This window comes from Pseudopipra pipra, chromosome 17 (assembly GCF_036250125.1).
Source record: "Pseudopipra pipra isolate bDixPip1 chromosome 17, bDixPip1.hap1, whole genome shotgun sequence".
Classification (NCBI taxonomy): Eukaryota; Metazoa; Chordata; class Aves; order Passeriformes; family Pipridae; genus Pseudopipra; species Pseudopipra pipra.
The window spans coordinates 9,645,471-9,659,588 of NC_087565.1; the positions used below are offsets into that span (position 1 = coordinate 9,645,471).

Here is a 14,118-nt window from a genome sequence, read left to right on the forward strand (position 1 = left end):
AACAATTGTTACTATTGTTGTTGTGGTTTGTTACTGGAGTAGGAAGGGGTCCAGTGCATCCCTCTCTGCTGCCAGATTCTCTTACATTCTGAATAAATAAGGGCTGGAAAGGAAATTAAGGGTTGGTAATGAATTATTTTGCCCAGTCTCTCAGCAGCTCTGGAGTAGAGCTTCAAACTGAACACAGAGCTTTTCAATCCCAGACTCTTCTGTCATTCCCTGAACCATTGATGTCCCTTTGCATCCTCTGTTACTTAAATATTTCGCTCATCAGGTTTTTTGAAATCTCTGCTTGAATCAGGAAGTAAAGAAGCAGCAGAAATCTTATTCACTTGTAGGAAAAATGATTCAAACTTTTCTGAAACTTGAAAAAGGTTCTGCTCAGTTTGAGGCAAAGTTGCAGTCAGGGTTTTACTTTATGTGGACTGTATCTTATTCTACAAATGTATTCATTTCTATTGACTCTTTCTTCTTCTCCACTGAGTAGTGTGGATGCAAAGGATGAATGGAGGCTTTGAGCTCAGACAGTCTTGGTTGTTTAGACATTTTTATTTATTTTCCCCATATGTTTACTCTGAGGCAAAGGTTTGTTTTCTCTCTGAATAGGGACCATCACTCTGATTTTGTTATTGCTGCTTAAAAATGGTTCCTGAAGATCCCACATATTTTCCCAGTGCATTGATGATCTGCAGGTAAGTTTTGTGACAGAGACAATAAAGGCTAGTTCAGAAAGCAAAATGACCATTCCAAAAGAGTGTCCTGCTTGGGGCAACTTACTAAACTCAGATTTAAAAAGATCTTCTCCAGGGCAAAACTCATCTGCTCATGTGTGAGTTTTAGTGGTGTCCATGGGATTGGACCAGCACTATCTGGTTCAGTTTTAGGAACTCCATGTCTGGGGGAGGAGGATGACACAAGTACCTCTGTGTCTTCATCACTGGAAATGTCAGAAATGCATTCCCAAACATTGATTTTTCTCATATTATTCACAATTTTCACCTCTGTGTTGGCCAGTGTGAGGACGGGAAGGGGAATTGTAACAGCTGATGGTTAAAGTGATGAGGGAACTCTGCCTCCCTCCCACCAACCCAACCACATCCATGGAAAGAGTTATTTGCAAGTAACTTAGCACTGTGGTCCCCTGGATCCATTAGCACACCTCTGAGCCTGCTGGGAGGGGAATAACACAGCCAGATTTCTGCTTGACCTGGCAACAAAATCAGCAACAAATCATTTTCTTTTCTGAAGGGGCTCTTTGACAGTGTCTCCTTTCTCCTCCCCAGGTCCAGAGAGGGCAGTGAGCTCTGAGCACGACGTGGAAGGAGTGAGTGGACAGTGGCTGCCCCTCATTGCAGTGTAATCAGGTACAGAGAATGCTTTCTCTGCTGGAAGAAATACTCCAAATATTCTGATTGCTGCTTCATTGCTCTCTCTATCTCCTCTCTGTGGAAGGAGGACCTACAAAAGAGTAATCTTAACAAGCAACCAACATCATGGAGGCATTTGAACTCACATCTCTGTTGCTGGTGAGTGTCTTACCTACCATTGGTTCTGTGGTTTATTTTGCTTTGGACTAGAAAATCCTCTTGACACTCAAGAAATCTTCCTGATAAACACTTACTCAAAACTGATACATTTCCACACAAAAAATGGGTTTAAATACTGAGTAATTTCCAGTGAAAACCTGTTCAGGCAAAAAAAATGACACAGGTAGCTCTATTAATTGACCTAATCCTGCCCTGCTAGTGATAACTAAGCACATGTCAGATAATGCCTGCTCAGCTCATTAAGAGGGCAGACTGTCCACAGAGGAGCTTTGGTTGGTGACCATTATCCCTCCTAGTGATCCATCCTCTCCTATACCATCCCACCAATAGCCAACTGTTTGGCTTGTGTGTTTATTTCTAAATACTTCCTCACGTTCCATTTTCAATTTTTTGTCTTCTCTGAAAAACTTCCTGACCCAGTTAACAGGGGAAACAGCAATCTGGTGACTTGTTGGCAAATCAGATAACTTGTGTGGTGATTCTCACTGATCTTCAACCATCAGAGGACTCTGCCATTGGTTTCTCACCGTAAGTTGTGGCTGCCCCATCCCTGGAAGTGTCCAAGGCCAGGTTGGACAGGGCTTAGAGCAACCTGGGCTAGTGGAAGTGTCCCTGCCCATGGCAAGGGGTGGAACTGGATGAAATTTAAGGCCCTTTCCAACCCAAACCATTCTGGGATTCTATAACTGAATTTCTGATGCATCTCATCCCTGGCCCATTATGTCAGATGTGCACTAAATCGGATACTTTGGGGTGGAGTCCAACACTGGCAAATTTTCTTCATTGCAGTTGTCAGTTGCATTATTCAAAACAGCTTAATACTGTCTGGCTTCTTGCACGAAAATGTAACATGCTGATAATATCCATTCCCTTTCTTCTGTACCTTTGTCTCTCTCCATTATCATAATTCTGTCTTCCAGCTTTTTCCTCTGCTGAGCTTTCAGAGACCTTCCTAATCAACATTCGACACAGAGGGAAGGTGGGTGGCACCAGGGTGGGTAAAAGGCTGTGCTGTAATTTGAGGGGCTCTACAATCACCTTCAGGAGTGACAGCACAACCCAAGCAGCAACTACAGCTCGCTCACTCTGGGGAGAAATTATTTGATTTTAGATATAAATGTATTTATATTTATGTGCATATGCTTGTACACGTCAAATATTAATTTCTTTTATTCTAATTTTCCCTCATTTCCATCTGTCCCTGTGCCTCATCAGTCTGGGGCTGGGCTGGCTCTGCACGAGCTTTGCCTTTGAGGTGGCACAGAGCAACAGCACCCTGGGAAAGAAACTGTGTCCAGAAGGCCAGTTCTCATCTGTTCCTCCCTGTCACAGGACTGTGGGCTGGGCTGGGGTGGCTCTGACACCCCACATGCCAACCAGTCAGTGCTGTAAAGTACTGGGATAGAGGCTGTGGGGTTCCCAGGAAGGACATGGACCTGTTGGAGAGAGTCCAGAGGAGGCACCAAGAGATCAGAGGGATGGAGCAGCTCTGCTGGGAGGAAAGGCTGAGAGAATTGGGATTGTTCAGCCTGGAGAAGAGAAGTTTTGGGGTGACCTAATTGTGGCTTTCCACAGGAAACATGGAGAGGGACTATTTCCAAGGGCCTGGAGTGACAGGACAAGGGGGAATGGCTTCACACTGACAGAGAGGAGGGTTAGATGGGATATTGGGAAGAAATCCTTCCCTGTGAGGATGGGGAACCTGGCACAGGTTGCCCAGAGAAGCTGTGGCTGCCCTGGAAGTGTCCAAGGTCAGGCTGGACGGGGCTTGGAGCAACCTGTCTGGTGGAAGGTGTCCCTGCCCACAGCAGAGGGTGGAATGAGATGTTCTTTAAGGTCCTTTCCAACCCAAACCATTCTATGATTCCTTGATTCCAGGAGCAGTGGAGCGAGATCCAGTGGGGACCCTGAGTGTGCCAGGCTGGACAGTGGGGACATGCACAAGGAGGTCACTTGAAGAACCTCAAGCAGGTGAGAGCAAAACAGGAGACACAACTTGATCCAGGCAGGGATCCAAGACTGATCTCAGAGAGGTGCTGTCCCAGCCCTGACATCAGATGTGACACAAACCACCTTTAATTATTAGCCCCTATAATTTGTAACTCTCATAACAAATCTCCCCGTTCCTTTTGATGTGTACATGAGATTCTTTATGTCCTTAACAGGGGGAGGAATCCTCTTGTCTCCCTCCATGGTGTGCTGGAGGCCACCAGGTTAATTCCATGCTCTATGCATGGATAAAAAGGAGGGTAAGAAAAAGAGTAGGTCATGCAGTGGCAAAGGTTGAGAAGCTCTGCTTTAAACACTTCATGGGAAATTGTAAAACTTCTAAACAATTTAATAGATTAACTTCCCCTTTCAGTGGCATCAGTAAAACTGAATTATCATCCTCACTTTTAACTGATGCCCAGACCCAATCCTCATCCATCAGGGATCATTTCCTGATAAAGCAATCAATCCTGCCATGGTGCAGAGGGGACAAACTATTCAAGATACCATCGCCAAATATCCTTTCCACCCCAAAGCAGCCTGTGAGGCTTTGTCAATGAAAGTGCATTTGTCTACTCTTATCTGCTGCAGTAGACGTGGAATACAAAGGAAGAAAGTAAAATATGCATTTGATGTACATGTGCAGATGCCAAACACATTATCCACGCAAGGAGGACTCTGCCTTCTCCCAGGAACTGAGCACAGCACCTGAAAACCAACCCCTGCACCACCACCTCAGGTACCAAATTAACAGAAATGAAAGCAAATGTGAGGCTGCCTTAAAATAATGCTGTGGCACATGAAGGATTTGAGAGAATAATGAGAGATAATTGTAGAAAAAATGCGTTTCTGCCTTATCCTTGTTTCAGGAAACCTTGTGTGACTTAAGCCAGAATCTCTAAAACACTGGTCATCTTTTCAGAGCATGCAAAATATACTTCTCTTTTTTGACTCTTCATCAGAAACAGTTTGGGTTTTGATGTTTGCTTTTCTAATATATTAAAGAATTGTTTTATTTATTTATATATGTATCAAGATGTTCACAGACCAAAAAGACCTGGGAAAAGATGTGAAATTTCCTGTAATTTGTTTAATCAGCAATTGGACTTTATTAAGGTATGTATCATGTACAACTATCATTTGAAGAAATAGCTTTAAAATAATTTTTTTTTACTCAAAATATCCCTTGTCCATTTCCATTCCAAAACAGGAAAATTTTTAGTAACAGGAAATCATGTTTGAACGAAACATATAATAACTTATTTGTTAAAACAGGGATGATTTTAAAAGTGATTGATTTTCCCTCTCACTGTAATGACATTTCTGTACTATTTGACTACAAGGTAAAAAATTAGAGCAAGTTTATTTCTCAGCCAGATGTGAACTGTACTAAGACCAAGCTCCTTGGACATTTTGTGAATGATAATGTGGCTACTGGAGCAAAAGGAAACCTTTCCCTATTGCTGCAGAGGAGTTGGGATTTACATCAACAAACAGGTTCAGGGTAAATTAAGAGGTTCAGTGTAGCAGAGTTCTTCAAAGGCTTTCTAGTTGTTCAACTCCAATTAAAAGTCAATTGAATTGGACACTTAATTCCCATTTGTGTCTATGAAAACCTCCCTTCTGTAATGCACTGTGTTACAATTCTGGGCTGAAAAAGCAGGTGCATGTATAAAGAAGGCAAGGCATGTACTTATTTTGAGGAGTATCATCAAATCCTCAATAGTTACAATATTAAACAAAGACTAACTCCATAGGAGCACACACATAACAAATAAGAATTTAATAACAAATTAAGAATTTAATATCTGTATTTATGTGCGTGATCTATCACCCAAGACATTGTATGATTTTTATGTCCGGAAAATATGTTTTATTTTGTGTGCCAAAGGAAGCTCTGAGCAGCTGATGGAGGACAGCCAGTACAACACAGACCTGCTGGTGGCACAAAACTGAACATCTTTTTAAGGGAATTAACAGGGGCAGCAACTGGAGTGGGGCTCAGAAGTGATGACAATAGAAAATTCTTCAGGGAAGATAGTCTGACTCTGCAAAAAGTTACTGACATATGTAGGACAGGAGAAACAGCCCGAGAGCAAACACAAATCCTGTCTGAAGATCATGTGGTGAAATGTATCAGAAGGAATTACAGGAGATGAAAATGCAAAGGTAAAATGTAAGGCAGAACCGTGTGTGCAGAGAAACCAACAGTGTCAGAATTACAGGAGACCCTGGAAGGGTCAAACCCTGATATTCAGTCTGAAATACTTTTGAATTTATATGTGAGTCAAATTTGAGTGAACGGACCAAAACCCACTGTGGAAGATTTGATTTTGAGAGATTCACCAGCAGAAGGACTTTATTCCTTGTTCCTGACAGGGATGTGAGTGAAAGCTCCCAGCAGCAACCACTCCCTGCAAGTCCCTGTGATCTGGGGCTGAAACACTGTCAGAAACCTTCCCAAACCTTCCATTTCCCTGAGCAGGCCAAGCTGCCAAACTGTGCACCTGAATCAGATATCACAGCAATCCTACCACAAACTGCAGGCTTGTAAATCAGTTAAAGCAGCTGGTAACCACTGCACTACCCTCACCATCCTCCTCTGCTGAGGAGATCTGGTGTTAAATCAAACAAACCTCTGGTGTCCACCAAGGAGCTGCTCACTGGAAGCCACCCACCAGCAGAGCTGTAGCTCCCCCTGTCCTGCTTGGGGTCCTGCTAAGCTTCTGAAGGTTATTTCCCTGAGTTGGAGTGCTTTTATATAAACTGTCTTTAAAGAGACTGGTCCAGGCTCTGAGAGCAGAACAGTAATTAGAAGGAAAATGAATTGCATCCTTGAGGTGTGACCCTGTTGAGCACCATTTGGTCAGCAGCAGTTTTGGATGCCAACAGCATGAACAAGAAGTCAGCCCCACTGGCTGAAGAATTATTCCTGCAAGCTTGAAGTCTAGTTTTACCCAGGCAGTGCTAAGCAATAAAAAGCTCCTGCTATCAGTATGCTGATCACTCATTTTATAGAGGACACTATCCAGCACTTCTCTGTAGAGCAAATACAAGAAGCATTTCCTAATTCTGCCAACTAGTCACTGGCTGATGGGAATTTCTGCCAAGAATTTGTAAATGATGTAAAGCAAGCTGAAGAAAAAAAACTTGCCCAATAACACAAAATATGGCATGATATGCACACATCCTCTGCTTGGACAAATAGGAAGGCACAGAAGGAAAAGCAAGTAAGTGAAAACCTTGCAATGAACACAAATGTGGCAAAGAGAAGCTTGCTGAGCTGAGCAACATTATCTCTCCATGACATCAGGCAAGAGCTGGAAGGTTCACCATGTTTTTTGGTTGCAGGTGTTCATCACCTGGCTGCAGGTGATGGCAAACCAAATGTGGTTTGGGGGCCTGTGGAGCTCAGGGCCTGTCCCCACCGTGCAGGGGATCCACTTTATCCAACATGACCCAGGCAGGAGGAATGGGAAAAAAAAACAAAGCCCATCCCCAGAAGAATGGGAAAAGAAAACAGGAGCTTCCCAGAGGTGTTTCCAACTCTGCTCTGCCAAAGGCAAACCAGTGTTCCAAACATGGCATGTACACCCAGTAACTGCTGTGGTCACCAAAGGGTGAGCAGCATCTTTATGCATGGGCTGTCATATCATCTTATTCCAATGCATCCTACTCCAGGCATCTTGTTTCTTAAATAGTCCCTCTGGCCCCTCTGGAAGCCATCCTGAGATTGACTTTTCAATATTTTTTAACAGTATTAGAAGGGACTTTTTGCCTCTGTGCACACAAATGATTGGAACTACCCTGTTTACCACTGTGACAGATGTGTGCTAATTAGATATTCTTTTAAATGTCCAACCAAGTCCCAACTCCTTGGAAAATCAGAGCCTTCACTGTGCTCCTTGAAATGGCTCCTTCCTCTAAGAGAAGACTTCCCAAGCACACTGCATCCCACCCCGAGGAAATGGGGCTGCCAAAGGTGCAAACAAATGAATGCTGCTCAAGAAAGCCACGATAAAACAAGCTTTGGAGGTGTAATGATTTCCAAGTATGAAGTGAGACTGCAGGTTGTACTTTTTTACAACTAAGTAAATGAAACAGGGCAGGGGAAACACGTCGGTGTCCTCCACACAAATGATCTTTGTGTTGTGTTACTGAAACCAAGAGAGCTGAAAAGGCAGTGGCTGCTCTTGCAGCAAGATGCCTTGGATGCTGCCTGGCTCCTTGGGAGCTCCAGGATGAAGCACGGAGCAGCTACAGCATCACTGGTGGGGAGTGAGTCCCTGCTCACCTGGGGGGAGCTCCAGCCTGGGTTCCCACAAGTGCTCCAGCAGCAGAAGCCAAGAACCATGAGAAGGATTAAAGACCTTCCAGGAGAAATTCTGTGCTGGTCTATCTCTCTGTACACCTGGCACTTGATGGGCTTCACAAGAAAGCAATGGAGGGATCCTCACGGGGGGCTCCAGACCCTCTGAGAGCTCAAGGTCCCACCACAAGGATATGGAAGGAACTCTCATCCCCTGGGTAGCCCTGGGAACTGATCAGGATCAACAAATATTAAGAGGTAAGAGTCACATGCAAATTCTCAAAACACCTCAGGGCCCATTTCTATATGTTCATTACTCTCCACAAACTCCTGATTTCCATAAGCACTTTGTTTCTATTTAATGAAATGAGTAAGCCCCAGCTTTGTCAAAGTGCTTCCCAGATCCCACCCCACTGGGATGCCATTGCTGAGCTCATCTGGGAATCTGGCTGCAAGGGCGTGTGCTGAGTGCTTGGAAAATCCAGCTCATTCCGATCTGGCAGCTGATCCTGAAACAGTATCTGGAAATCCACTTGCAGCATTTGTAAGAACTATCCATTTGCATATACAAAAGCTGACTTTTGGCATGAATAAAATTTTCTTCTAGCTTCCTTTGAAAATCTGATCCAGACTGTCTAGACAAGTCAAAAGGCTCATTTGTGCTTAATATTTTATAATTTATTATTTCGCCTTCCATTCTGATTAATTTGGAAAGGTCTCTCAGCAAAGTTGCAGTGATGGGAGGATATAGTTTTATAGGCTACTCACATAATCCCACTGCTCTGCTCAGACATACCCTTGAAGTTTGTTCTAAACTTACACACATAAACCCAGCCTCATAAATCTAGTTCTACCTACGGGCACGAACTTTCAGACATCCACAGCTCACCCAAACACACACACATTTGCTTTTTATTTCCTCCTATACCTTTTTTTTTTTTCCCCAATAGTAGCATTGTAAATGTTTCAGCAGGTGAACATTGTAGAGCTAAAAGAAATTTAAACGTGCCATGTATTTGCTAAGCAAAGATACCATGGCAAGACACTGAGACACCTTTAAAAGGGTCTGTCTCTCTCTTTCTTACTCAAAATACAGCTTTTACAAATATGACATCTTAAAATTAAAATGTTTGTTCTGAAAGTAATAGCCAAGATCATAGAATATTTATGCGATCATTAATATTTGAATTTTGAATAATGTATACTTATATATTTCCACAAAAGAATGCAATGTGTGCTTTATACTAAAGTCATATTATTTTCCCCATAACAAGTACAGAAGCAGCTTTATTTGCATTACTCACTTGCAGGTATGTAATATCAGATTACACTGTTAATTCCCTTTGTTTCCTGGAAATATCTATGTCAGGCTTTTGAACTTTGCATACACAGGAGGTCCATATTCATAACAGCCTGTTTGAAACACAGCAAAGATCTGGGCACTGAGTTGTTTGTTCACTGTTAAGCAACTTCTCTTTTAATTCATTCCATTCCATTTGTTACTAATTGTAACTTGCTTTTAGCAAAAGTCACTCGGAAATGTAATCCCCATCCTTACCACTTCATCCATAAAGGTCTGTCAGGTGCCAAGAGGATGGTGCCAAGCTCTTTCTGGTGGTGCCCAGTGACAGGATGAGGAGCAGTGGCCATAAACTAAACCACAAGTTCCACCTCAACATGAGGAAGAAATTCTTCCCATGGAGGTGACAGAGCACTGGAACAGCTCCCCAGGGCAGGCACGGAGTCTCCCTCTCTGGAGACATTCCAAATGTGAACCCATTTTCATAAGAGCCTAGACCTGTACTTTGTATTTCAAATGGTGGGCTCAGCATGCAGCAATTCCACCTGATTATCACCTTGAGATCTGGGTGCAGACACAGCCATTACAGACGCAAACATTCATTAAAATATTTTGCTGGACGTTCCCTGACAAGCATAATTACAGGATGTGATTTATGCCCATCGGTGTGTTTTTGTGAGGCTACTCGTAAATGGACAATTCCAGGCACACAGACACGGAGTTAATTTGAGCACAGCCCAGACTTGACACTCCTTGATGCTACCTCTTACCATGGTCAGGTCTTTGAGCACAGTTGTAAAGCTTAAAACCTGAAGAAGGCATCTAATTTGAAAACCACCTGAGAAAGATGCTGAGAAGTAAAACAAACCCACGAAATCGTCCTCAGACAGTTTTTCTTTAATTGCAACTGATTGGTAAAGGATTTTCTACACTTCACCCTGTAATTAAAAGTAGATTCACAGCCTCTGTTGCATTCTTCCATTAGAGATCTTGCATGTATTTCCAAAGCTGGATTTTGAGCCTTAGAAAATGTATTTGAAATATTGGCTAACATAAATCACCTTTTTTCCACTATTTTCAGTAAAGCTGCACAAGTTGGGGATATGGACCACGTTCCTGAATTATTTGGGTAAGTGCTTGTTAGCAGAAACATGGGAGGGTTTCCATGCTTGGACAATTAATGGGTGTTATGTGGCTGAGAAAGAACATGTGCATTTAAATCAGTTGAGCCTGCAGCTGAAATCTTTTGCCTCAGTTTTTAAAGGGAGCCAGAGTGCTTGGCATCTCTTTCCCCAGCATAATCCCATCGAGCCAAACACACTGTGGCCAGACAAAGCGTCTGCACTGCTGCCTGGGAGCTTCCATCAAGGATTTAGACATCTCCCTGATCTAAACTCCAGTTGTAAATAATTGCAGGTGAAATGTGCACCCATATTGTTTTGCTCACCAAAAAAAAAAAAAAAAAAAAAGTTGGCTTTTGATCCTTCCCTTTCTCTTGTTTTTATTATAAAGCACAACCATGAAAACTAGACCTTCACACTCTGCACTGTGCACAGAGACATTTTACCCTTTAAGCCTCCAAAGAAACATCAGGCCCAAGCAAATGACCTAATTACTATGTCTCCGTTCAGTGTGTCCCAGGTCAGTGTGCAGACACTTGCATAAAGGCAATAGCAGCTTTGGGAAATAATCTTCTTGATTATAAAAGAGCCATATACATGTTCTCCTGTGTGTAAATATGTGCCACTCACCAAAATACACCCACCTGGTATTGCTGAGTAGGTATTGGAATGGATGGGGGAGAGAGGAATGTTTAAGGAGGATTTTTAAAGCTATTTCTCTCCTAATTCACACACAACATCAGTCAGTGGGAGTTAGCCTTTTAAATCCTGACCTTTGCATCACACATAATGTCATTAAGTTGGATATTTTTCCCAGTAACTTATACCAGAGGTAGCTGAGTAACACTCCCCGTTAAAGAGAACAAATAAAATCCCTACCTTTACTTTTATTTTCCCAGTGTGCCTAAATTGGGGGATTATTGTTCAAAAACGAGCACTTACTACCCCATTGAGGTAAGGAAGAAGATGTGTCTTTTTCCTCTTCTCTTGGCATATGAATTGGATTTCTAAAAATTCTCTGTAGTAATCACAAAGAGCTGCTGCAAAGAATTACTTGATAAAACCTTTTGAGATTTCAGCCTACCTCGTCCCTTTGTTTCATAACTAGAAGGAGTATAATGAATGCAAAAACTCTGTGAATAGAGCTCAGCAGGGCCTACTTTTTTCTCATGACTCCTGTGATTATAATAATTTGATTTTATAGGTGTCTATCGTAAGACCCCAGCTAGGGAGCAATCTTTACTGAGTCATGAACTTTCACATCATTAAATCTCTCTACATTTATTTTAAACATATCAAAAGTGTCAAATAACTTTAGATCCACTAAATTTTATTTGCACTGGGTGAAATGAAGTTTAGCCACTTGGGGAAATAAGTGGAATAGTTTCCTTGGCACTCGGGAAGAGAGTTGGGCTCTGGAGTCTGAGCAATTCCAACCATGCCGCAGGTACAGCATCTCCTGAACGGGCCAGGACATGTGTTTACAAGGACAGGAACCTGAGTAATTTCCTCCCATCTGAAGGGAATATTAAACTCTTCTGTCAGTTGGATGTATATTATTTATGTTCCTTTTTTTTTATTGTTGTTGTTGTTGATTTCAAAAAATATTTCTTTGTTGGTTCAACGCTGACTCCCGATAGAAAGTGATGAAATGCCCAATATGTTAAAAAACCTTATCACTAAATCAGAAGCAGAACTATAAATTTTGGCTTTTGAAACTGAACTGACTGTTGAGGATCATTTTGCTCCTGAAATATTACAGCAGTGATCAATTTGCTGTAAAATTAAGCAGTTTAGCTCTGCAATCTATAGATGGAAAACATGTTGTTCTTGAGCAAAGTTTATGCCCTGCCCAAGGGATAAATTAAATTTTATGGGTAAGACATGCATTATTATATGCTTATCTGTTTAACATATCATTCTTTTCCACATCAGTATTATAAATATTTTTAATCATACAGTTGATCTCTTGTGCATATAGTGATATGGTAATTCCCCCTGCCCCCCTCAAAAAATATGACCAAACACAGTTAATTCATCACAGAACAGGGGAGAATATTCTAATCTTCCTAAGAAATATCCTGAAGATTGAAGTAGAGGCACTTAGAATTGGGGCTACTTTGCAATCATTCAGTGGGATAAAATTTTCCTGAAGGAAGGGGTGGAGCCACGTTACCCATTTTTATTACAGTTGTTATTCTTGAATATTTATATTACAAGTCTCCAATCAAAACTGGGGGCTGCAGTCAAAGACAATTCAGTTACAAAAGTTAGGGAAAGCAGTGAAATATGTGCATTTAGCAAACTTCTTAACGGTTTTATAAATTTCTCATGCTTTTCCTTGAATTCTATAAATTTAGGGTCAAAGCTCTCAAAGTGACCACAGCCCTGGCTTTCCAACAGTGGGAAATTTCTCTCAGAAGTTTCTAACAGAAATGGATCTTCTGAAGGGAAGAGGAAGAAGAGTGAGAAGCTGAGAATCCTTTGCCTTTCATGTAGGAGAGACAGCACAGAGAAGACCCTGAAGGTGTTTGTAGGAAGAGGAGACCAAAGAGAACTGATGCAGCAACAAACAAAATCACAGGTATAATCATCTGTTCAGCACTTATAACATGTGACAGTATAGTGTCAAAATTAGAAGCAGATGAACTCCACTTGCCCATGTTTGCCATCAACCACATCCCTGAATATATTTTTTAAATGTCACTGTTGTAAGAACAGAGCTGAAGTGAAGGTGGACAAGAGCTGGGAGAGTCAGGCATCTCCAGTATCTTTTATTTGTTTCTGTTAAAGCAGATTAAAGGGGGTAAACCCTCAATTATGAATTCACCTGATCAGTTTGAATGGGAAGAGTAAACAGCAAAGACACCTTAATCTGGATATTTGCTCACCAGTCACCTTCAGCATCCCTCCCCTCTACTCGCTTCTGTCCACTGCGAATACTCCACGTCATGTTTTATGTGAACTCTTCCCCCATGTGCAATTTTGACTTGAGATAATGCAAATTCTTCTAATTTCATTTGGAACTAGTTCTTTCCTCAGCTTGGAAACCTAAAGCGTGGGTCCTTGTAACATTATCTTCATGGTTGACAGCCCTTTTCTGCTCTCACCGCCCACTTGCTTCCTTTCAGTCACACAGATCATCAGTCTTCTAGTTTTTGGTGACATGGGTATCACTGACATATTATTTCGAGTCATCTTAATCTGCACTTGTTTCTTGCTTTTTATTTTCTGGAGCATATGCTTCCGCCTTTTTTTTTTTCTTCTCACACAGAAATGCTTTAAACAAGCACGTTTTAGCCCATATTTTAGGCTTGCCTGGGTTTCCATGTGAATAACCTTTTCCCTTTTCGTGGAATGAGGAGGTGAATATCAAGAAAAAAAAAAAAAACGGGGAAAAAAAACTTGCACCTTCCTTCAAGATGAGATCTATTCCACTGTGGAAAAACCACTGGGTGACACACACAGGGACAATGTTGCCCTGTGAAGATGTGCGTGGTAGATGTAACCTCCCTTCCTCACTGGGGTGCTGTGAGGATTGGTCAGTGAATGTTTTATAGCCGTTGGAAGTTGCAAAGAGCCAGAAAATTGCTAAATATTATTATTCTTTTCATTGCCTTGCATTCTCACAGCTTATATTCAGAGGTGAGCAGGTCTGAGGAGACAATGCAGATGTGTCCCACGTTCTCCATCACAGAGAGGAAGTTCTGCAGACGTAGGTACCTCCCAGGAGTCTGTGCCAAACTGTAACTGCTGCAGGTGTATCAATGGGCTGCCTTCTCAGGCCTTTTGGAAAACTTTAATTCTACTTTTATAAAATTCCTTCTAAACGATCACTCTCTGAGGCACCCA

General features: G+C 42.0%; 2 long non-coding RNA genes across 2 annotated transcripts; both read left to right on the forward strand.

Annotated features, from left to right (window-relative positions):
- The first annotated feature begins 1,280 nt into the window (after positions 1 to 1,280).
- Positions 1,281 to 2,087, forward strand: LOC135423393 (uncharacterized). The gene is made up of 3 exons (XR_010434801.1): positions 1,281 to 1,364; positions 1,453 to 1,526; positions 1,968 to 2,087. It is a non-coding gene; the product is annotated as an uncharacterized LOC135423393 (long non-coding RNA).
- Positions 2,088 to 4,120: 2,033 nt separating this feature from the next.
- On the forward strand, positions 4,121 to 13,431 carry LOC135423852 (uncharacterized). The gene is made up of 4 exons (XR_010434985.1): positions 4,121 to 4,275; positions 5,428 to 8,103; positions 10,227 to 10,274; positions 12,627 to 13,431. It is a non-coding gene; the product is annotated as an uncharacterized LOC135423852 (long non-coding RNA).
- The last annotated feature ends 687 nt before the right edge of the window (positions 13,432 to 14,118 follow it).